The 24521-nt window shown below is 54.3% G+C and overlaps 1 protein-coding gene across 10 annotated transcripts in view; it reads right to left on the bottom strand.

Annotated features, from left to right (window-relative positions):
• MCF2L (MCF.2 cell line derived transforming sequence like) overlaps nucleotides 1-24521 on the bottom strand; it is a 181294-nt gene that overhangs the window by 119884 nt on the left and 36889 nt on the right. The gene's annotated exons all lie outside the window — the stretch shown is intronic.

The following is a 24521-nucleotide window of genomic DNA, read 5'->3' as shown; positions in this document are numbered from 1 at the left end:
CCTTCCTGTGGCTCCAGAGGCAACAGCGCCCACCCTGGTCCTCAACCAAAGCCAGCCCGGCTGCACTCCCTCAGGCCTCCGACACAGCAGACGGGACATCCCTCTCCCAGCACCTTGGCCTCCTCCCCACGCCCGCGTCCCCCTTTGGCACATGGGTCTACACAGGTGGCGCTCACACTTGAGGTGCAGGAGTTCCCCACCCCCACCGAGGGCCCACTCACCCTAGACGGCAAGGTCACCCAGGGTTTCCCACCCCGCCGGTCTGTGGGCCCAGGCACGGGCATCTCTAACCACTCAGGCGACGCCGATACAGCTGGTCCACACTAGAATGCTGCAAGTAGCTCCCGTCTACACCAACAGCAAACAGAGAAACAGCGAGACTTCGTGCCCCTCCTGCTCTCGCTGACCGGTTCCCCCCACTGGGCGAATGTTCCCACCCACACGCAGCTGCCTTCCTCAGCCTGTGCCGTCCACTCCGTCCCCTGAAACCCTTCCGCTGGTGCCACACCCGGGACCAAGCCGCTAACTTCAGGGTTGAGTCTGCCAGCCTCTGTGCTGGGTGCTGTGACGCGTCAACGTGGCCAGGCTCGGTGCCCAGGCGTCTGCTCAAACACCAGTGTGGGCGTCACTGTGAGGGTATTTTGTAGACCTGATTAACAAGTAAATCAGCAGACTGATTAAAGCAGATCACGCTCCCCAATGTGGTGGGCCTCATCCAATCAGTTGAGGGCCTTAAGAGAAAATGACTGCCCTCCCCCGAGGAGGTGACTTCCCACTCGAGCGATTCCTGGGGCTCCAGCCTGCAGCCTGCCCCACAGATTTTAGACTTACCAGCCCCAGAATCGTGTGAGCCCGGCCCTTAAAATAAATCTCCCCCTCCACCCTCTCTCTCTACCAAACCTTCGCTCTCTCCTTAAATTACGGCTCAGATGGTGCCGTCTTTGTACAAAGAGCATTTAACATCTGCCCGAGTATAACCATCACAGTGCTGCCCAGCATTTACTGAGGACTCACTGTCCCAGGGACTACCTCAGCCCCACACCTGTGTGAACTGACTCAACTTCACAAGGATCTAGGAGATAGATGGGCACTGCTTTTACCCTGTTCTACAGAATAAGGCACAGAGAGGCTCAGTGACTTGCCCAAGGTCACAAAGCTGGTAAGCGGCAGAGGCAGGATTCACACTCAGACGCCTACAAACACAGACCCAGAAAACAAGTGTTTGCTTCCAGGAAACATCGCGTCTCAGCTGGAATGTCACCCAAGTCTCCTACAGTTCAATAAGGGGCAGTCAGCAAGGTCCCAAGCCCAACATTGCACGAACTCTTAGCCCGACTGTCTGTCACTGCCTCGCCCCTCCCAGCAAGGAGGAGCAGGGCAGGGACGGGGGTGCACAGGTGGGAAGGCGGGAGGTCACGTCACACCTGGACACCCTCATGTCCCCTTAGCAGCTGTTCTGGACAGCCGGCCCCGAGAGGTAAGAAATGAGAGTGTGCATCAGGTGCTGGAGCCCGCCCTCCCGAGACCGGGGCTCCGGATGCTGCTGTGGAGGTCATGGGGACATGCAGGCAGGCCTTGGGGCGGCTGGACTCCGGCCCTGGAAGGCAAGGATGCACACTTTCCTGCTCTGCCTCATCCCCCAGCACAGGGGCCGCAGGAAAGCGGGGCTTGGAAACGGCCCTATGAAGAAAGCCCCAGCCACCCAGCATGGCCTGGCTCATGAGCCCTCGGGGAGCCGTGGACACACCCCGACTCCCCACAACCGCTCCCTGGGCGCCGGGAGCCAGGCCCGGCTGGTTCCAGGGTGCTGCTGAGCAGGGCAGGCAGCTCCTGCCGCGTGGGGCTGACACTCCGCAGGGGGCCGCCACGAACGGGGACAGGCAAGCTGAGGGAGGACGGGGAACAAGCTGGGGAGGGGCCAGGAAGACAGGAGAAAACAGGACACGGGACTTCTGTCCTCGCCACGGGGCCAGCCCACAACGGGGAGGACTTTGGAGACGCCACCATCCCAACACCAGAACACTTCTCAACCCAAGCCCGGCACCTCGCCTGGCTCCCGGACAACCTGGTTCCTCCGACCCTCCGGGCCCAGCAGCACCCCCACCTGGCCCACAGGATGAACCCCCCTGACCCGGGCACCCGGCAGCTACCTGTCCTCTAACCCACGGCCAAAGATGGGGACAGAGCATTCAGAAAACAACAGGCAGGACTGACCCGGAGCGGCTGACAGAGAGCCCCCTGCACACCGTCAGAACGGGCTAGACTGCTCGGCAATCAGCAGGGCCATGAGGTGATGTCACCTCACACCCGTCAGAACGGCTGTCATCAGGAAGACAAGCAATAGCAAGTGTTGGTGAGGGTGTGGAGAAAAGGGAGCCGTCGTGCACTGCTGGTGGGAGTGCAGACTGGTGCAGCCACTGTGGAAAACAGCATGGAGGGTCCTCAGAAACTTAAAAACAGAAATACCCTCTGACCCAGCCATCCTAGCTCTGCATGTTTATCTGAAGGAATGAAATCAGGATCTCAAAGACACACCTGCACCCCCGTGTTCTCTGCGGCATTTTTCACAACAGCCAAGACATGGGAACAACTAGGTGCCCATCAATGGGTGAATGGACAAAGAAGATGTGGTTTATATACGCAATGGAGGATTATTCAGCCATAAAAAGCAGGAAATCCTGCCACTTGCAACAACATGGACGGACCATGAGGGCCTTATGCCGAGTGAAATAAGTCAGACAGAGAAAGACAAACACTGTATGATTTCACTTATACGTGGATCTAAAAAAGTCCAAGTCGCAGAAACAGAGTTGACCGCTGGTTTCCAGGGGCTGGGGGTGGGGGAAGCGGGGGATGTTGCTCAAAGGGTATAACCTTCCAGCTAAAGGACGAGTCAGTTCCGGGGATCTAACGTGCAGCCTGGCGACTGTGGCTGACAACACGGTATCGCGTACTAGAAAGTTGCCGAGAATTCTAAGAGGAAACGCAGTGGTCAGTGTTTGCCCCTTAGTGTCTGCAGCAGTTACAGCCAGCAGGGCAGGGGCGCATCCCTCGCAATTTATTGGGGAGTGTTTAAGGGAAACCTCACAAAGATCCCTCAGCAGGCCACAAACGACCTCTAACCCGTTGGGACCTTCTGGAAGGACCCTAACTGGGAAATAAAACCCTCTCGAGTGTGAGTGACCCTGTCAGGTGGAGCGGGCAGGTGGGGCGGCACCTCGGAGCCGTCCTTAGACGGGGCGAGCCCCTAACTCAGCCTCTGATCTGCTGGGGCCGTGGAAATGAGAAGAGGAGGGGCCTCAGGGCCCCACAGCCATGCAGGACTGGGGTGGAGGACTGGGCAGGGCCGTGCCAGGCCGGGGGCCCCTGAGAGAACCGCAGGGCCAGCGCCTCCCTGTCCTACTCTCGGGGACCCCGAGCACTGGCTTCCTGGGTTCTACGTTTATTCTGAAGACGTCACCCGCCACCTCCTGGCCGTGCACCCTGAGCAGACTTTGGGGGCATCAGGCCTACGCATCTCCTCACCTGCCAGACCAGCCTCCACGTCAGAAAGATTTCACTCGGGAAAAACACTTGTTCAGGCGTAAAGCAGTGAATAATTGAAGGATCCAGTCCACACCCACATCGGAGCCGTAGTCACTTCCGGCTGTAACAGAACACCACAGACAGGGCGCCCAGCAAAAAGCGAAATTTACTGTCTCACAGCTCCAGGGGCTGGAGTCGGAGATCAAGGCCGGGTTCTGGCGAGGATCCCCTTTCCGGGGCCTTCTCTCTGTGTCCTCACGGTGGGAGGGCGAGGGGCTCTGTGGGCCTCTTTGATAAGGGTGCCAATCCCCTTCACGAGGGCTCCCCTCTCACCCCCGAGTCACGCCCCTGGGCCCCTCCTAACACCATCACGCCAGGCGTTAGGGTTCCAGCTCATGAGTTCTGGGGACCACACTCAGACACAGCGGTGCCTACATATTTCATTTGAATGACAATAAAACAGCAACCTCAAATGGCTTCATTCTTTTGTTTTGTGACTTTAGGCTGTATTTTATATCAAACATCTGACAGACAAGAGCCTCGGAAGATTCTCCCACCTGGGCGCACCTGGAGAGCATCCGGCACAAAGACCCCTGCAGGGGCGCTGGGGGACCGGGCACTCCATCAAGGACGGGGGACGGGGAGCAAAGAGAAACTTAACATCTCCGGACGTTCATGACTGCACCCCAGGACAACCCGTCAGCCCTCGTCACTGTGCCCCAAAGACAGCGGCCCACAGGGGTCCCTGACCGAGCTGTGCCGCGGCTCGGATCAGAACAGGAGGGCCTGGGAACTCGAGCCTGAGGGAGACTGAGGAAGCCACTGTGGTGGGCGGAATGACGGCCCAAAGACATCCAGGTCCCAGTCCTCAGACCTGTGCGTGAGCTACCGTGCGTGGACGGGGGCTTTGAAGACGTGGTCAGGTGGGGCTCTTGAGATGGGGAGAGCGTCCTGGGTGATCAGGGTGGGTCCAACGTATCAGGGCCCCCCTAGGAGCGGGGCAGGAGGGTCAGAGCCAGAGATGTGCTGATGGGAGCAGAGGTTGGAGCATGCAGGGCCCCGAGCCAAGGAAGGCAGACGCTCTAGAAGCTGGACAAGGGGGGAAATGGATTCTCCCAGAGCCTCTGGAAGGAACCAGCCCTGCCCACACCTGGTTCTGGAATTCAGACCTCCAGAGTTGTAGGGTAATAAGTGTGTGTGTTTAAGGCACTGTTTGAGGTCATTGTTAGGGTGGCAACAGGAAACCACACTCACTAAAACCTGGAAGCCCCTTCTACAGAACTTGACCATCTGCCTCAGTCCAAGGTCCCCGTGAAGCCATCAGAATGACCAGGGAGCCAGGAGGCCCCACAGAAGGGCAGATGGCAGGCACGGGGGCAGCTCTGGACACAGGTTCCTCTTTCAAACCCCGAAGGGTCAGGAGTGGGAGCCGTTCTCTGTGCCTACAAATGAGTCTGCTGCCCGGACAGACTAAACAAGGTAAACACTTAAATCGTTCACCTCTCACCACGTAAATACCGTGACTCTTCAGAAGACCTAGGGGTCTGTGTGTCCATTCCTCACATTCTAAATCGGACTGTTGGGGGGGGGGGGTTGGACCCGCGTCACGTGCATGTGTGTGAAGAGCACATGTGTTCCAACGAGGCGGCCGCAGCAGGTGGGCATCGCCGTGCCCGAGTGAGGGGTGTGAGCCGCAATGAGTTATGCATTTTCTAGATTTTGACATCCTCTTGCCAACAGATACCCCGCCTCTGTCTCTGTCTCTGGGAGACATCCGCTCTCATCGTGAGGAACAACTCAGGAGACAGATCGACCGAAACAGCGCAGAATGCCTCCAACAGCCAAGATTTAGGAAAACAAGACAGTTCCTTCGTAGTCTCTTGTTCCGTGCGCCTGCCTTAGAAGGAACACAGACGGGAAGACATGGCGGAGAGTCCGCGTGCTGCTCCCACATCACAGGAGCAAGAGGGGAGACTGTCGGGAGGTGATCCCAGCACAATTCGCAGGTCTTCCTAAGAGATGTTAGAGGAAAAGCGGCGTCGATGTGTCTCGAAGAACAGAAGAGAGAAAAACAAAGCTTTGAAAATTACCTGGAACTTTATTTTATAGGATTCTCTAAGTTAACATTTATTAATAACTCCACCAGGTTGGAAGGCAACTGTAATTTATTTGGGATAAGACTGTCATTATGTGCTTAAGAGGCTTCTCCCAGGTGGCAAGGAGGTCACAGATGGCCTGAGTCCTGCCTGGCGGCCAGCCTCCTTCCTGTCTGGACAGAGGGCTGAGGTCTGCCCGCCCTCTCGTCCAGGCTGCAGTTTTACAGCAGCTGCAGGATTCACAGCTTCGGTCTATCAGCAGCGGCAGGTGGAGGAGGTCATGAAGAAAGCCGCCACAGACCCCAGGCGCCCTGCGAGCCCCAGAGGAGCAGAAACGGAGCCCACCCTGTGGGCGGCTCTGGCACGCCATCCATCGCACAAGTTGTGAAAGTGTAGAGGTACCGGTGGGTTTGGGAAAAGAAGAGGCCCACGGGCAGTGAGAGCAGGAAGGAGCACAGAGTCTGTGCCCCTCAGATGGAGAAGGAAGGGTGAGGAATCTAAGGGAAATGGGAGGTGGGCACAGGACTGGGCCACGGGATGGTCAGCGTACGTGTCAGCTCAGCAAGGCTCGAGTCCCATCTCCAGACCAACACTCACCCAGGGGCTGCTGTGGAGGGGTTTGTAGGTGTGGCTAATTGACACTAGCGCTCAGGACATGAAGGGAGGCAGATCACCCTCCATGATGTGGTGGGCCACGTCCCATCAGTTGAAGGCCTTAAGAGCAAAAATAGGTTTTCCTGAGGAAGAGGAATTCTGCCTCAGGACTGCAGCCTAGAAACCCTGCCTCAGCTCCTGGCCTGCAGATTTCAGACTCGCCAGGTCCTGTCATCGCATAAACCAATTCCTTGAAATAAACCACATACGGATATATGATTTATGTCTGTATGTCTGCGAATGGCTGTGATTCCCTGAGAACCCTGACTGACATGGGCCTGGTCCTGAGAGCCCAGAAGGCTAAGGCTTCCTTAGCCAGTTCATAAGGCATCAAGGAAACAGGAACAGATGAACAGACTGGTACCCCGGGAAGACGGGCGGCCATGGAGGGGAGACATGCGGACGTGTGGGGCACTTAAAGGGATTCAGAAGAGCTGAACGTTAGGAAAACTGTAACTGAGTCCTTTTGCTTATGTTTCCCCTTTGTGTATATGCAAAACTGATGATAAAACTCTGCTTTAACAAGTCAAAGAGGGCTCTTTAAGTAAAAAATTAAAACTCTAAGTGATAAGAAAAAACTGAATTCACTTTCTTTGAGTTGGCCAAGCAGTATCCTAAATGAATCGTAGATTCATCAGGTTCACTGAAATCGTGATTGGAGCAGACTGCCTGCGTTAGGACACACGAGATGGAAGACAGAAGGAAACGGCGAGAATCACAAGTCAGGGTGCCGTGGCCATAAAACCCGTGAAAAAGATGCTCTAATAACAACGCACACACAGAAACGCGCACCAGACACAAACCAGATTCTACTGCGTGGATAAAAAACAGAACAATGACAAAGATGAATTCAACCTGGAAACAGACGATTTTGTCCAGTCTCCAGTTAGAGGATGGGCGGCACGGACCGGACCCGAAGGTCATCGCTAGCCCTCCATCCCTCATCCGCACGGCAAGATTCCACCAGACCTTCCAGACCCCAGATCTCCACAGCTCCTCACTATGAGGCGGGCCTAACAGCACGTAGCCCCCTACAGCTTGGAGACATCAAAGCTGGATGCTACTGAGGAACGAATACAAGTGTTGACGCCATTTCTGAAAACACCGCGTCCTTGAAGATCAGCACCAGGGACTCCTGGAAAGGCCCCCACGCCGGCTGGCCGCCCTCTGACAATACACGAATAGCACGGCTGGGGCTGCCGTCTCTGGGCAGCAGGAGCCCCCCTTGGGGGCCTCCTCCATGTGCGCAATTCCCTAAGGACTCCGCCACGTTCAAGGGCAGGCACCCACCAGCCTTTGCTCTGCGTTTGCCTTCTCCAGGAGGTCGGCCTATAAATAAGGCTCTGAGCCCAACGTCACAGAGCTGTCTGTCCAGGGAGCATGAGAAAAGGGACAGGCAGGGAGGTGAGGAGATGCACAGACTCACTTCCAAAATGTGCAGCAAAGGACGGTGAGACCAGAGCCTGTGGCTGTGAGCACAAAGGACGGGACCACATGGGAGCTGATAAAACCCAGGGATGTCATATAAATGCATGTAAAATTTGATAACCGAGCAGAAAAGCCCAATATTTAAGGAAAACCTCGTGCGTGGTGTGTCCTGTTTCTATGGACATACGCCTGCCCATGGTCAGATAAATTAAAGAGAGATTTTAGGCACAGCGCACCTGGCTCTCCAGGAGACCTGGTCTGAAAGCCGGGCCTGGACACCCCTGGACCCAAGGCTTGCCCTGGGTGGCACCCTCCTAACTCCAACCACAGCACAAGCCGGCCACAGCCGTGTGCAGGCCGTGGGATGTGGGACTTGGTCAGGCCGCCTCCGAGAGCAGACACAGGGGCCCAGAGACCAAGAGGGAGCTGCCCACCACCCTGGAGACGAGCGCCTGTCCGGTGCCCAGTTGTTGCCACCACGTGGGCCAAATGCCTGTAAACCATGCGCTCTGATCCAGCACTGCAGGTCACAACCATGCAAGTGTTCATCACACAGCCACTGGCCTCCCGAAAATGAGGCTTCAGAATGCGAACACACGCAATTCTGGAGAGGAGCAGGGCCTTCCAGGCCACCTGCCGTGCTGTCTGGCTCTAGGATGTGTCCCCTGCACAGAACACGCACTAGCTGAAGATGCAGTGGCTTTGAAAAGGCAAAGCGCTCACAGCCGACCCAGGCTCTGACTTCTCAGATTCTGCTCATGCTTCTGAACGTGAGTCCGGGTTTTCAGTGCAGAACCGTGCGCCTCAGACCAGAGTGCACGGCTGCGGCTCCAGGGCGGGCGCACCGCACAGCGCCATTAGCTCGGCCCGCACCACTCACAGGGCTTGTGTTTGGCTGTTTTGGTTTTTGGAAATCAGGCCTCCTGAGAAGTAGGGAAAATCAGTCAGTGCGCATGGCATCTGGACTTTATTCCTCCACTTCAAATGCTTTCTAAGAAACCAAATGAAACCGGAGAAAAACACACCGCTGGCCTTAAAGGGATCTGGCACGCATCTCTCTGGGACTCTGGAACATCTAAACTCAGTTCTGGCAATGGCATTGATTTTATTCCCCAAAGTGTCTGGGGATTTCCTGGACACGCGTATTTAAAGGCCCACACGGTCAGGATGTGCACGGGGCTGCGCCCAGCAGCCAGCATCGATCCCGGGCCTTCAGGGCCACATTCACACAGTGTCAGAGCCCGGAAAGCGCTCTTTTCACGATGGAAATGCCACTTCAGGAGACTCTCCTTGTAAGATGATTCAGAGTTTGGGCTCCAGGGTTCGAATCCCAGCTTGGCCGCTTTCTAGGAGGGTGAACTTGAAGAAGTTACTTAATTTTTCCTGCCTCAGTTTCCCCATCTGTAAAATAGGGATCACAAAGGACCGACATCATTGTTTGTTTGGACGATCAATACATGATTAGAACAGCATCCAGCACGCGGTAAGCATTCGATAAATACTAGCCAATGTTTCAATATTCAGAGAATCAGCCCGTGAAAGCCAGAATGGACCATGGCAAGAGTCCAAACCCCATCAGACCTGTTGACCGCGCTCCCCGCGTTTCAGGGTGTGTTGGTGACTTACCACAGTGTCTGCCCGACCTGGCCCTCCTCACTCCGGACCCGTGGACCCAGGATGGACACTTGAGGCTGCTCGTCTTGCTTTGCTGCAGGTTTGTTCATCCAGTGCGTCCTTGAGCCTCTGCCTCTGGGGCCCAGACCCTAGCCGCGTCACCGCCCGTCCACCCCTGACTTCCGAGGCCCCGCGCCTGGCACGCAGCTCGAGCAGGTCGCTGCACGGACGGCAGCGGGAAGGCATGGCACAGCGTTGCTCTGAGTATCTCACGACTGCTTTTCTCCTTACAGAGCAACCAGCAAATATGAGCACCTGCTGTTTGCAAAGCAGTGTGCTCAGCCTGCACAGCACAGCAGAAGCCCCAGAGTGTGGGTCTCCTGATGCCTGGCCCCCATTAAAGCAGCGTCTCCGCGGAGCTCACTCCAAGGGGGCGCACCAAGGAGAGGCTCAGCCCAAGGAGAACAATCGTTGAGGGCCTGTGCGGCCCCTGTGGACACCTCAGTCAGCAGGGTAATGAGGTTCAATAGAAAGTGTGAAAAAGAAAAGTGGTCCCGCTAACATCTTTTTTTTCTTTTATTTTAATATTTCCTTTTTTACATAGGTTTACTGAGGTATAATTAACATACAAAGAACAGCCCGTATTTAATGTGCACTGTTTGCTGAGTCCAGACACACAGGAACACCGTGCAGCCCTGACCACGATCAAGGTCACACACATAACCCCCGCCTCCAAAGACTGTGGTGTCCCCCCTTTTTTGTGGTAAGAACACTTCACACGAGATCTACCCCCAACACACATTTTTTAGTGTAAAGGACATTGCTAACTAAGGCACTATGTGTCCAGCAGATGTCTAGAACCTACTCATCTTGCACAGCTGAAACTTTACACCAAATGAACGTGTCCCCGTCCCCTCCCGGCAGCCCCTGCAGCCACCACCCTACTCACTGCTTCTGTCTGACTGCTAAACCTCTCAGAAGAGGAATCAGGTGTATCTGTCCCTCTCTGCCTGGCATGTCTCGCTCAGCGTGATCTCCTCCAGGTTCATCCATGTTATCAAAAATGGCAGGACTTCCTTCTTCTTTGAGGCTGGACATCTTAGCGAGGCCTTCAGGAGCTGGACGCCAGCGTCAGAGTGTGGCTGATGGGGTGCCATGGTGTGTCTTCAGGGCTTTCGGGAAAGGGCCGCCCTCCTCGAGGTGGCAGCGGCCTTGGCCACCTGCCCACCTCTGGGAGGTGTCAGCTGGGGCAGGGAGGCAGGAGGCGGAGAGCGAGCTACCGGTAAGATGACCCGGAGCCTGGGCCAGCCCAAAGGAGCGGGGGAGGGGGGATTCAGCAACAATGCGTGGGCAGAGCTGGAGGATTTCATGCTTCTGCTGCCACCGTGTTTGAGGCCTGGGAAAACAGGTGGACAGAAACATAACACATGAGCCCGGCTCCAGGGCACCTGCAGTCCCCCTGGGTGACAAGACAAATGCAGAGAAAGCTCACTGAGGAGAGCAAACGCAGGCAACGACTTCACTCAGGCTTAGAAGGCCCAGCGACCACATGAGATTGCCAAATAAAATAGCGTCAGGGAGCATCAGCGAGGAGTGCTCAAAGCAGACGTGGGTCCCGGGCTCGGGCAGCCGGCCTGTCCTGCTCTGCCTCTGCCTGTGTCGGTCCCAGCCCCCAGCTCCACTCGAGGCACCGGTCAGGGGGCGGGGCTGACACCGGGTGTGGGCACAGCTGGAAGGCCTTGGCGGGGAAGGCCAAAAACCGGGATCATGGCCGCCCCTGCTGTTTGGGGCCCAGGTGGGCCAAGAGGGACATGCAGTGACAAATTGGACCAACCTCCCTCGGGGGACCACAGCAGGTAAGATCTGGGGGGGTCTGTCGTACCCCCACTTTCTGCCGTTGAACTTTGCTCACGTCTCTGCAGAGGGAAACACCTGGGAAAGAGCGAACACGTCCGCCTCTGTCAGCTCCCACACCCCCCGTACAGGTTGAGGCTCCGTCCGCATCTGTGAGCGTCCACCTCCGCGTGACAGAAGCTGGAGGAGACGGACACCAACGGCTGAAACTGCTGATTTCAGTGTCAGACGGCCAGCCCTTCACCACATTCCTCCAGGAAATCAGAGCTGCATAGGTACCTTCCAGTTCCCCAAATACACATCGAATAAGGGCCGATTCCAAAACGAGGCCCCCAGCGAAGGTGGCGTCACACTGGCCGCCCGCAGTGAGTGAGCAGCCGTGATTTCACCAAGGAGTGGCGCCCATGGCACAGCCCCGTGAGAGCAGCCCCTCAGATCCACGGTCACTGCACCTCCCAAGTATCCGCTGCTCTTCGTGAAAACAGAATCTGTCTCCAAAACGGACATGTCTCTGGCACCCGCCTCCCTAGTGATCACGCCCAATGCCCCCTGTGCTCTCTGGCCAGTGGACCTGACGTCTAAGTGGAAAGGACACCGCTGATGGAGTGATAACTCGGGCGCCGTGGGACATGCGGTGTCGTCCCAGTTCTGACGCAGACTGCTCCAAAACAGTAAACACTGGAGAACGTGCCAATTTATAATTAGGAAGTTGGTTTATTGCTTTGTTTAGAAAATTAATAGTAATAAACCTGAATTTGACTTTATGGTACATTCTTAGACTCATCCCACCAAATATGCTTCCCAAACAATGCACAGAACACCAGAAAAGTTCAGGAGAAGGGAGGCACAGACACGGGGGGCTCACTGGGCCCCGAGGATCAGAGCAGGCACGTGGGGCACTCGAGCATTTTGAAGAAAACGGAGCTTCCTGTCTCTTCTCCCTCGAGGGATGTGGTTACAGGAAAAGATGACGCAGCAAGTGCATCACGGCTGAGATCTCCCAAAAACAGAAACGAGGAACTGGGAGTGTGTGTGAACACCCCTGCCCCCACCAGCCGGGCTGCCAGGGCACGGGGACAGGGGTCCGGCTGGCTCCCGCTCACTTCCAGGCTCCAACTGAGGCTCCCAAAGCCAGAGGAAGCGATGCGAGCGGCGCAGAATCGCTCTGCTGCCTCCCACCTTCCTTCGCCCAGCGCCGACTATTCAAACACACATGATACAACGTTAGAAACGTCATTCATTCAAGCCTTGACTCAGGGGCAGTGTTTTCCAAGGCTGAACACCAAGGTCACTGAGACTGAGTCAACCCAGCCCGACATCTCTTTAAACTCTTAGATCTGGACCCATAAACCCACAGCAAATATTTACTTTAAGCCAGTCAAGGTCACAGCTCGCAGGAAGGAAGCTCTTTTCCCTCCACTTCCCACCGCAAATCAGACTGGACGTGTCAGTGAAGCCCTCCCACATGCAGCAGGACGTGTGGACTCACTGGCCGTGAGGGCACAGGACTGCGGATTATCAGTGTCAGTGTTTACATCATTGTGGACTCACATGCAGTTACCAGAAATAGTCCACAGAAAGCCCGAGTACCCTATTCTCCAACAGTCACAACATACAAACTACAGTACGGTGTCAGCGCAGACACGGACACCGTGCAGTGGACACGCAACATTCCTTCGCCACGAGGATCGTGGCTCCCTTTTGTGGACACACCCACCTTCCTCCCACTCCCGCCCCCTACGAACCCTGGCTACCAATAATCTGACCTTCGTTTCCATAACTTTGTCGTTTCCAGATTGTTTTATAAATGGAACCATATAGGACACAGCCTCTGGGATTGTCTTTTTCACTCAGTATAATGCTCTGCAGATTCACCCAGCCTGTCCCGTGTACCGACAGTTTGTTCTTGTTGCTGAGTTGTTGGTGTCTGTGGTGTGGACGGACAACTTTTTTTAACCAATTACCTGTTGAAGGACATCTGGGTTCTTCCCAGTTTGAGGCTATTATGAATAAAACTAATATAAACATTTATGTGCATGAATTTGTGTGACTATGTCTTCATTTCTCTGGGATGAATGCCCAGGGGTGCTGTTGCTGGGTCGAATGACAGCTGCGTATTTTGTTTTAAACGAAGCTGGTACCTGGTTTCCGGGGCAGCCGCGATGTTTTACACCCACCTGCAGTGCCGGAGGGATCCCATTTCTCACTGCACTGCAGGCTTTGGCGCCATCGCTCTGTTTTAATTTGGCCGTTCTGAGAGGTGTTGGCGGTCTCTCGCGGTGGTTCTGCTTTGCATCCCTCTGCTGGTGCTGGACACCTCGGAGCGCTCATCTGCCATCCGCACGCCCTCCTCAGGGCGACTCCTGTTCCTGCCCATTGCCCGGTTTCTCACTGGATTGTTTGTTTTCACAGTGGTGAGCTGTCAGACTTCTTAGTCCTTTATCGGATTTATGGTTTGCCAGTATTTTCTCCCAGTCTGTAGCTTGTCATTTCATCCTCTTAACAGGGGTCCTTTACAGGCATAAGTTTCTAATTTTGATAAAGTCTAGTTTACCAATTTTTCCGTTTATGGATCATGTTTTTAACATCAAATCTAAGAACTCTTTGTGCCAAGCTTCTGAATATTGTCTCCTATTTTTTCCTAAAATTTTTTAATTAAAATTTTATGTTTAAATCTGTAATCCATTTTGAGTTCAATTTTATAATAGGGGTGAAATTTAGGTCATTGCTCATTTTTTTTCTCTGCCTCCGGATGTCCAATGGCTCCAGCACAATTTGTGGAAAAGGCTGTCTTTCCTCCACTGAAGTGACTGTCTACCTTTGTCTCAAACCGGCTGGGCACACCGTGCGGGTCTATTTCTGAGATCTCTATTCTGTTCCATTGAGCGTCGTCTGCCATTACCACACTGTCCAGATTAACGGAGAACATCAGTGTCTTGATATCAGGTAGACTGAGTCTTTCTCCCTCCTTCTTTTTCAAGATCGTTTTAAGTATTCTAGGCCCTTTGACTTTCCATACCAATTTTAGGATAAACTTGTCTATATCTACCAAAAAATCTTCTTTGGATGTTGACAGGACTTCCGTTCATTGGTTTGGAGAGAACTGACATCTTTACCATGTAAGTCTTCCGACCCATACACACCACACGTCTCTTCATTCGCTGCAGTCTTGTCTGAGCTCCTTCACCAGCGTGTCTGGTGTTCAGCACACAGCCCTGCACGTGTTTTGTTAGAGTTATATCTAAGTACTTCATTTTTTTGAGTCATTATAAATGGTATGGTATTTTTAATTTTGGTGTCACGTGTTCACTGCTACATATGGACATATGTATGGACTTCTGAATGTTTGTCTCGTATCCTGCAGCCTGGCTAAACTCACTTCTCAGTGCCAGAGTCTTCCGGGGAGCCCTTGGAGTTTTACAATTACATGATCAAGCCATGTGTAAATCCCGTTCTAACTCTTCCTCACCAACTCCATGCCTCTTATTTCCTTTTCCTGACTCGCTGCAGTAGCCGGAACTTCCAGCGCGACGTCGAGCAAGGGCAACGAGAGCAGACATCCTCAGGTTGCTCCCGATCTCACAGGGAAAGCACACCGTCCCCACCCTTACGTATAATGCAGCTCTAGGCGGTTTTTGTAGATCCTCATTAACGAGTTAAGGAAGCTCCCCTGTATTCCTATTTTTCTGAGAGTTTTTTTAAAAAACGTGAACGGATGTTGAATTTTGTCAAATACTTCTTCTGCATTGATTGAAATGATCATGTGATTCTTCTCTAGTCCATTGATATGGTGGATTACATGGATTAATCCTCAAATACTGAACCAGTCTTGCATTCCTGCGATAGACCCAACGGGGTCACGGTGAGCAATTCTTTTTAAATATTGCTTCATTCTATCTGCTAATATTTTGCCATGGACTTCGGTGTCTACAGTCATGAGGGATATCAGTCTGCAGTTTTCCTTTCTGTCTTTGTCTGGTGTTGGCGTCAGGGTAACACTTGCCCCTAAGAGGAAACGGGAGGCATTGTCTGCTCTTCTGTTTCCAGAGGACACTGTGTAGCATTGCTGTTAGTTCTCTAAAGGTTTGGTAGAATTCTTGAGTGAAACCATCTGGGCCTAAACTTCTTTTTCGAGAGTTTTAAAGTATCAATGCAACGTCCTGAACAGCTACAGGGCAGTTCAGTGACCTGCCGCCTATTGAGGGAGTTGTGACCGTTGTGCTCCCAAGAAAGTTTCCTTTCTCTTCAGTTTTCGCAAGTTTCTGTGATGTGTCTCGGTGGTTCTGGGAGACTGATTCTGACTGACGTTCTATCAACTCCGTAAATATTTGGGTTTGTGTCTTCTGCCAGATTTGGGCCGTTCTCAGCCTTCGTCTCTTTGAGTCCTTCTCAGCCCCACCTCAATCTTCTCTCCTCTGCGGCTGCAATGACGTGACTGTCAGCTCTTTTCTTAGAGTCCTACAGGTCCCTGAGGCGCTGCTCACTTTTTTTCAGTTTATTCTGTTGTCGTTGCTCAGACTGGGCAATTTCTGTGGTTTTATCTTCAAGTTCACTGACTCTTTGCACTGTCCCTTCCCTTCTGTTGTGGGGAACACTGACTGAGTTTCTCACTTCACCTTTTGTATTTTTCGTTTCCAAAGTTCCCATCTTCTTCTCTACATCCTGACTTCTTTGCTGAGGCTCTCTATCTTTTCCTTTATCAACAGCATGTCTGTAATTGCTCGGTGAAGCATTCTGTGATGGCTACTTCAGCATCTTTGTCGATGACTCTGTCATTCTGTCATCTCAGTGTTGGCATCTATTGTCTTTGTTTATTCTGTTTGAGTTTTTCCTGGTTCCTGACATGACAATTAATTTTCAACAGGAACTTGGACATTCTGTCCTACGTCATGAGACTTTGGATCTTATTCAAATCTTCTGTAGAGCTGGCCTCCTCTGGGCGCTCCACCAGGGACGGGGGACAATGCCTTCATTACTGCCAGGTGGGGGTACGCCCAGGTTCCCCTCAGTGACACTCAAGGACTCTGTTGACGTGGGAGGTGGGGTGTGGGGGGAACACTCCTTGTTACTGCTCCCCACCTGGCCTCCACCAACTCCTCTTGGCTGGGAGGGTTCAGGTTCTGTGTTCTGCTCCCCATGTCCCTCCACCGTCACCTGGCAGGGGTGGCCTGGTGACTACTGGACAGGGGTCGAAGTCCTGACTCTGCTAGGCCTCCTCGGACGTCACCCAAGCTGGGGGGGGGAAGGGGTGGAAGTCCAGGCTCCCCCTGTGGCCTCCACCCACCGAGTGTCAGCGTCAGGAGAGGTGGACTCTCTGCTGCCCAGGGCGAGGAAAGTCGGGCAGTCCGACACTCTGCGGGGTGTTGGGGAGCGTCGCACAGCCTCTTGAGGGCGGAAGTCCAGGCTCCCTGCTCATCTTTGGGGTCAGTGTGGGGTGGGGCCTCAGTTTCCTGCAGTGTCTGCCTGGGGCCGAGCGGGTTTTGTCTAGGAGTTCTCTGTCTGGCCGTGCTGCCCCTTCCCTGGTCCTTTGGCAGAGACAGCAGGCTTTGCTGTGAGCTTTTCTTTTTGGTTTAGGCCCACTGGTGTTTCCAGGTTGCTGGTTTCTCCAGCACCCTGTCTGGGACATGTGAGGCAAAAGAAAACCCAGGGACCACCACCGAGTCCTCGGGCCACGAGGTCCCTGGCTGGTCGCCTCCTCTCACTTTTCAGAATCTTCTTACGGTTTGTTCCTATATAAAGTTCAGGGTTTTCTGTTTCACTTAGTGAAAGGATTAGGGAAAAGAACATCTGTTCCACCCTCCCAGAAGTGGTCCTTCCTGGGTTAATTTTACAAGTGATGGTACAAGCATCCTCTCGCAGCTCTTCCGACTGGAGGAGCTCTAAACAGACACCTCCTGGCTCCTGGTGGAGCTCCTGAGACAACCAAGGACACTGCCCTGGCAGGTTCCCCATCAGAGGGACTGCTGCCCTTGAGGAAGTCTCTCGTCCATCTCCACTGCAAAGTCCCAGCAGGGTTGGGGGCACAGACGTGGTGCTCTAAGCTCCGAGATGCTGGAATAAAACAGCGACTTGCCATCCTTGTTCTCTTCCCAGCCTATTGTCAGAGTCTTTGAGTTGCCGCAGAAGGCCATGCACATCAACACAGGTTTCAACAATTAATGAAGCAATGTGTTGGCTCACAAGGCATCTAGCTAGTGACCATGCTTACGTGGGTCACAGCTGCATCTAGTTCATGTATTTTGAAATTAAAGTTACTGTGGCTTTTATCAGAAAGGGAAGAAAACTTATCTTTAGGGATATCTGTTGGAGAATCTTGGCTAGTTCTAGTTCGAATAATTTGGCTTGGTAACAAAATGATGCCTGCAAAAATTTTGACATTTCAAATGAAAAGCTGATAAAGCAAAAAGGTGACTAAATTTTACCACGAGTCATCAAAAGCTCTAGAATTTCAACAAATACAAACGGAAAAGAGCTTTAAAATTTCAAAGAGAAATCCCCTCGAAACATGACAGCCCAGAAGAGTCAAAGCTAGCCCACTGGTGAGCTCAGGTTTTTCTCAGTAAATAGCCAACAGTGTCCCACCTGGCTGAAGCCATATGGAAGCCACAGGGATAGTCCTAAAATAACACTGGAAAATTTGAAGAATAAAAAACATGGCAAATATCCGTGTCTCAGTGAGCCACGGCCTCACCACTCACTCAACTACGCCCCATTCTTGTGTGTCTAAGATGGATTTAGTACCAACCCAGCTGTCGATTTGAACAACCTCACTTACTGAGCGGATCCATGTGCCAGCACGCCCCATCATCACCCGTGTACACGGGATGGGACACCACCCCATCTTACAGACGAGGTTAGCTCTGCATTCATCTCGAGCTGCCTTCACACTCACCCACGTTCTTCCTGCTCAGTTGGGCAGGCAGTGCACTCAAGGTCACAGACGTGGGCGGAAGGTGAGACCACAAACCCACCACCACCACCTTAAAGAAATCTCACGGGAAAAGATCCCAAAGACAGAAGCAGAATCACTTCCTTATATAAGAAGCACTTAAAAAAGAACAGACCCCAATTTTTAGAGCAGTTTTAGGTTTACAGAAAGTGGAACAGAAAGTGCAGAGAGTTCCCATATATCCTGCTGCCGTTTCTCCTGTTACCATCATCCCCCAGTGGTGCGCACACTCGTTACTGCTGATGAACCAACGCTGGTAGATTATTGTCACGTGTGGCTTGGGCCACAGGGAGACCAAGGGAAATGGGGGCCGGGGCTACGGGGAGACCAAGGGGAATGGGGGCCGGGGCTACAGGGAGACCAAGGGGAAGGGGGCCCGAGCCACGGGGAGCCCAAAGGGAAGGGGGCCCGGGCCACGGGGAGACCAAGGGGAAGGGGGCCCGGGCCACGGGGAGACCAAAGGGAAGGGGCCCCGGGCCACGGGGAGACCAAGGGGAATGGGGGCCGGGGCCACGGGGAGCCCAAAGGGAAGGGGGCCTGGGCCACGGGGAGACCAAAGGGAAGGGGCCCCGGGCCACGGGGAGCCCAAAGGGAAGGGGGCCCGGGCCACGGGGAGCCCAAAGGGAAGGGGCCCCGGGCCACGGGGAGCCCAAAGGGAAGGGGGCCCGGGCCACGGGGAGACCAAGGGGAAGGGGGCCCCGAGCCACGGGGAGACCAAGGGGAAGGGGGCTGGGGCCACGGGGAGCCCAAGGGGAAGGGGGCCCGGGCCACGGGGAGCCCAAGGGGAAGGGGGCCGGGGCCACGGGGAGCCCAAGGGGAAGGGGGCCCGGGCCACGGGGAGCCCAAGGGGAAGGGGGCCGGGGCCACGGGGAGCCCAAGGGGAAGGGGGCCCGGGCCACGGGGAGCCCAAGGGGAAGGGGGCCCCCCTGGCGACTCCATGAAGTCGCTATTGATTTGCAGGGACTGTGATGGAACTGAAGGCATCACATTTTTCATGCAAACGCATTCAGTTCAGGAAGTAGAGGCAGTTCTGTGACTCTTCATGATTTTCACAAACACGCCATTGATCAGGCACCTTCTCCCTCGGGGGACAGGGCACACTGGCCAGGTGCTGGGTGTCTGGCTCAGGAAATGCAGCCCCTGGGTGCTGGCGTTCTGCGTCCCGCCAGCGCCCACAGCTCCTTGGCCGCTCACCTAGACTGGGGGCCAGCAGGGTAGCTGCAGGGCTGGGGTCTGCGGAGACGGGAGCTCTCCCATTCGGGGTGGTCATCCTGTTTGTTCGGCGACTGTGTTGAGAATGGTGCTAAGTCAGCTGAGACCCCCAAGTCCTGCTCCCCACTTTCCGCACAGCCCGCGCCTTTTTGCATGCCCCGAGCTCAGCTTCCTGTTTGCTGAGCCCCCCACCCCAGCCCTGCTCAGTGCCACCTGGACTTGTGCTCCGCTTGGTCCAGGCAGCCCGCCCTCTGGCCCCGAGGCCCAGGCGCACATACCCCCTCCCTTGAACACATTTATAGTCAGGATAACAAATGGCTGCAGCACGTACACAAACGGCATCACACTGATTTTCTTAAGAGCCACTTCCAACACAGAGTGCTTTCCAGGCACCCACGAGATGATGCGCCCCAGTCCCCCATGGCCTTGCTTTCCGCACAGGGCCTGTGAGCAAAGAGCCAGACCCGTGGCTTCCTTGGGGCAGACCACGCCCTGCTCGCTCCTCTAGGCTCCAGGTCCAGGACTTGCTGGCAGGGCTGCGCCTGATACTGGGGTCTTGGTGACACCAATGTGGTGGGGAGGTGATCCAGGCTTGCGATCAGAGGCCAAGGGAAAGCAGACGGGCACTGTGCCCATGCCCTGCGCCACAGGGAGATGCCGAGGTGCCCCAGGGCTCCCCAGCGCCCTCAGAGGCAGCTGGAGCGCCATCTGGGGCAGGACGTCTGGTGTGGGCAGCGCTGGCTGTGCACAGAGGGCAGCAGGAGCCGAGGGCGTGCCGCACCGCAGGGGACAGTGCCGCAGTTCCACAGAAGGACAGAGGACTCGCTTCCACCCTCTCCCATACTTCTACTCGAATCGGCAAATGTCTGTAAGAGACTCGGGGCCCGGACACCTTCTGAGCCATAACCCATGGCTATCCACCCGGATGCGGCCCCTGGACCCGCAGCAGCCAGATGTACAAGAAAATGGCCCGCTGTCCCATGTGGATGCGGTCTCAGTCACGACCCCCGCGGGGAGCCGTGGGAAAAACTCAATTCAGTCTGCCCGGTGAATTCAGCTTCCTTCAGGAATTTCACTCGTAGTTTTGGTACCTCTGACTTTTGGGATAAATCCTTAATGTCTGTGACTTTCAGCCTCTCCCCCACTCCTCTCAAGGATGGTGTCTGGGGAGGGGAGAGGGGGTCTCTGTGCTGCTGCCCTGCGGCTCCCAAGACCCCGACGCTCAGGAGGCTGGCGGACTCTGAGGGTCTCCGTGGCCTCGGCCTCTCCAGGCCCTGCTCTGGAACGCTGGCTCCCACTCAGTTCCTGTGGCCACGATCCCTTTAACCCCCCATAGCACCTTTCCCCCATGCATCCTACCAGCGTACCTCTCAGAGGCGTGTGGAAACATCCGGAAAGTGTACTCAGGCTCTCTCACTGTCTAGCTTTGGACCACCCAGGGTGCTTTGAGGGGTCCCTGTGGCGTAGTCCTTCCAAGAGGACACAAGCTGGGAACCTACTGGACACACGAACGAGGGAACACCCTCCCAACATACACGCCCCTGATCCCACCCCCTATGCTGCCCACAGGTCCCTCTCCCTCCCCCCCGGGCTCGGTGGCGGACTGCAGCCTGAAGAAGAGGGCGACATGGGCTTTGGGGCGCAGGTCTGCAGGCACACGGGACCCTGGGGACAGCACGGCGGCCTGTCACGTCCACTATGAGAAAATCTCTGAGAAACTCCGTGTCGGGTTTCATTTTCCCATGTGTACATCACACAGACCCAGGGACACACGTCTGCTGTGTGGACAGGGTAGCCCGTGCACAACCTCGGGTGCCCTGCAAGTCTTCAGAAGGTCAGTTCATTCGGCCCTGGCAGTTGTGACCCCTCGGGGACAGTGCTGCCTGTCACAGTTGAGGTGTACTGTTCCCTAGCAGGTGGACACCTGACGCTGCTGAACACCCCACAGTGCACAGACGCCCCCCGGGAACGAACGATCCACCCAATGCCCCTCGAGCTGAGGTGAGACCTGGAGCTGGAAGCCGAGGGACACGGGGGCCCAGGGACTTGCATCCAGAAGATGCAGAGAACTCTTTCAATTCACGATAAAAGACAACGGCCCTGCTGAAGAATGAGCAAAAGATCTGAATGGATGTTTTTTGAAAGAAGATTTAAGGTGGCCAGTAAACACGTGAAAAGACGCTCAAGGTCATCAGCCATCAGGGAAACACAAATCACACCACAGTGAGGCCCTTCACACACCCCCCCCCCCCCCCGGCGGCTACCATAGAAACAGGCGGACATCAGGGCTGGCTCCGTGGCCGAGTGGTTAAGTTCGCATGCTCCCAGTGTTTCGCTGGTTCGAATCCTGGGCGCGGACATGGCACTGCTCATCAAACCACGCTGAGGCAGCGTCCCACATGCCACAACTGGAAGGACCCACAACGAAGAATATACAGCTATGTACCGGGGGGCTTTGGGGAGAAAAAGGAAAAAAACAAAATCTTAAAAAAAAAAAAAAAGAAACAGGTGGACAGGAATGGCGCTGGGAGGATGTGGAGAAACTGGATCCTCGCACGCTGCTGGTGGGGATGGAAAATGGTGCAGCCACGGGGGAAAACAGCCTGGAAATTCCTCACACAGTTAAACCCAGAGTTACCACATGACCCAGTAATTCCATACCTAGCTATCCACCCGAGAGAAATGAAAACACAAAGTGAAAATGAAATGAAATGAAACACAAAAGCTTGTACATGAATATTACTCATAATAGCCGAAAAGTAGAAAGAACCTAAATGTCCACCAACTGACGAATAGCCATGGTGTGGTCTCTCTATACAACAGAGCATGACTCAGCCATAGAAGGGATGAAACACCGATGTCTGCCACGACGTGGACGACCCTTGCAGACTTCATGCTGAGGGAAAGAAGGCAGACACGAAAGGCCACACGGTGCGTCATTCCATTTCTACAAAAGTCCAGAACTGTAAATCTACAGGACAGAAAGCAGATCGGTGCTGGCCAGCAGCTGGGGGAAGAGAATGGGGAGTGACTGCTGATGGGTTTGGGGTTCCGTTTTGGGGTGAAGAAAATGTTCTCAAGTTAGATGGTGGCGATGGCTGCCTAGCTCTGAGCATAGACGCAAAACGGGTGGAACTTTATGGTATGTGAATTATGCCTAAATAGAGCCGCTCTTAAAAACAAAATGAATGGTAGACAGACAACCTACACACACACACACACACACACACACACGCACGCACACAGAGCAGCCCCTCGGGGCGACCTGCGGTATTAAATTCACCTGCAGTAATTCCTAAGCTGAACGCCTGGTGTACCGACATGTCTGCACCAGCCTGTCCCACCGAGCTTGCTGGAAATCTCTCAGGCTCCACGACTCCTTTTCTAGATCTTGATTTCCCTGTCTCTTCCGAATGGTATTCTTCCAGAGCATCCACATCATTTTGACATATCACATCCTTTGGACACACTTCCATCCTGAATATGGAAGGAAAAAAACACCTCTCACCACTACGGGTCCAGCCTTGGCCAGCTCGGCAACACCACCTGCTGGCACACAGGGGTCACTGGAGAAAAGGGCCCACCCGCTAGGTGGCTGGAGAAATTGAGGGCGTTTAAGGTTTTCCATCATAAGAGCACCTGCATCAGGAAAGGTCCGTGCCGTGCACCCTCCGGACCTCCTGTAGGAAAAATTGGTTGTGGGTATCTGAATCCCGAAACTCACTCCATTTTATACAACCAAACAGCAATTTGCCCAATTATTAATGTAGACTAAATTTTCTTACAACAGATTATTGTGTAAATTAAAGTGAAAGTGTACCTTAGTTCTTAAGAACTTCACCCAGAGCTTTTTGCCATTTCAGAAAACTCCATGGTCACATCATTGCTGTTTGTGGGGTCAGTCACCAAGGCCCACACCTGCACCTGTGTTCATCACGTGTTCCACACGGTCAGCAACACCCACACCTGCATCTGCACCTGTGTTCATCATGTGTTCCACACGGTCACCAACATCCACACCGGCACCTGCACCTGTGTTCATCATGTGTTCCACACAGTCACCAACACCCACACCTGCACCTGCACCTGTGTTCATCACGTGTTCCACACGGTCAGCAACGCCCACACCTGCACCTGCACCTGTGTTCATCATGTGTTCCACACGGTCACCAACATCGACACCTGCACCTGCACCTGTGTTCATCATGTGTTCCACACGGTCACCAACATCGACACCTGCACCTGCACCTGTGTTCATCACGTGTTCCACACGGTCACCAACATCCACACCGGCACCTGCTCCTGTGTTCATCATGTGTTCCACACGGTCACCAACATCCACACCTGCACCTGCACCTGTGTTCATCATGTGTTCCACACGGTCACCAACACCCACAACTGTACCTGCACCTGTGTTCATCATGTGTTCCACATGGTCAGCAACGCCCACACCTGCACCTGCGTTCATCATGTGTTCCACACGGTCAGCAACGCCCACACCTGTACCTGCACCTGTGTTCATCATGTGTTCCACACGGTCACCAACGCCCACACCTGCACCTGTGTTCATCACGTGTTCCACACGGTCAGCAACACCTACACCTGCACCTGCACCTGTGTTCATCATGTGTTCCACACGGTCACCAATGCCCACACCTGCACCTGTGTTCATCACGTGTTCCACATGGTCACCAACACCCACACCTGCACCTGTACCTGTGTTCATCATGCGTTCCACACGGTCACCAACATCCACACCTGCACCTGCACCCATGCTCTTTCCTGGTGTTCCACACATACGTGAGGACTTCCGTATGCCTTCCTGGGAGGGTGCCAAGCACTTACACACAAAAATATGTTTTATTGTAAGTTGCTGTCCTTTTTTCTACTTTTATTACAGATGGGGCGTATGACTTCTTTTAGATTGTGTTAGGTAGGTATATTGTCTGTGAATTTAATTTCAGAGGATGAAAAGGGACGTTGCTCCAGGGTCTGTTGTACAAAGAGCATTGGGTCTGATGGGGGCCACTGCGCTGAGCCCTCTGCCATCGCAGCCCCTTTTCAGTTCTTGGCTTTTCCTGCTTTTGCACACCCTGGGCTGTGCTCTGCAATGCCCCTCCGTCATCTTCGGAGCTTCCCGGGCTCCAGCACGCCCCTCGGCTGCGCTGCGGCTCTTTCTTCCCCATGCT

The sequence above is a fragment of the Equus caballus genome, chromosome 17 (assembly GCF_041296265.1).
Source record: "Equus caballus isolate H_3958 breed thoroughbred chromosome 17, TB-T2T, whole genome shotgun sequence".
Classification (NCBI taxonomy): domain Eukaryota; kingdom Metazoa; phylum Chordata; class Mammalia; order Perissodactyla; family Equidae; genus Equus; species Equus caballus.
The sequence above is the reverse complement of the archived record's forward strand: the minus strand, read 5'-3'. Positions and strand labels throughout refer to the sequence as shown.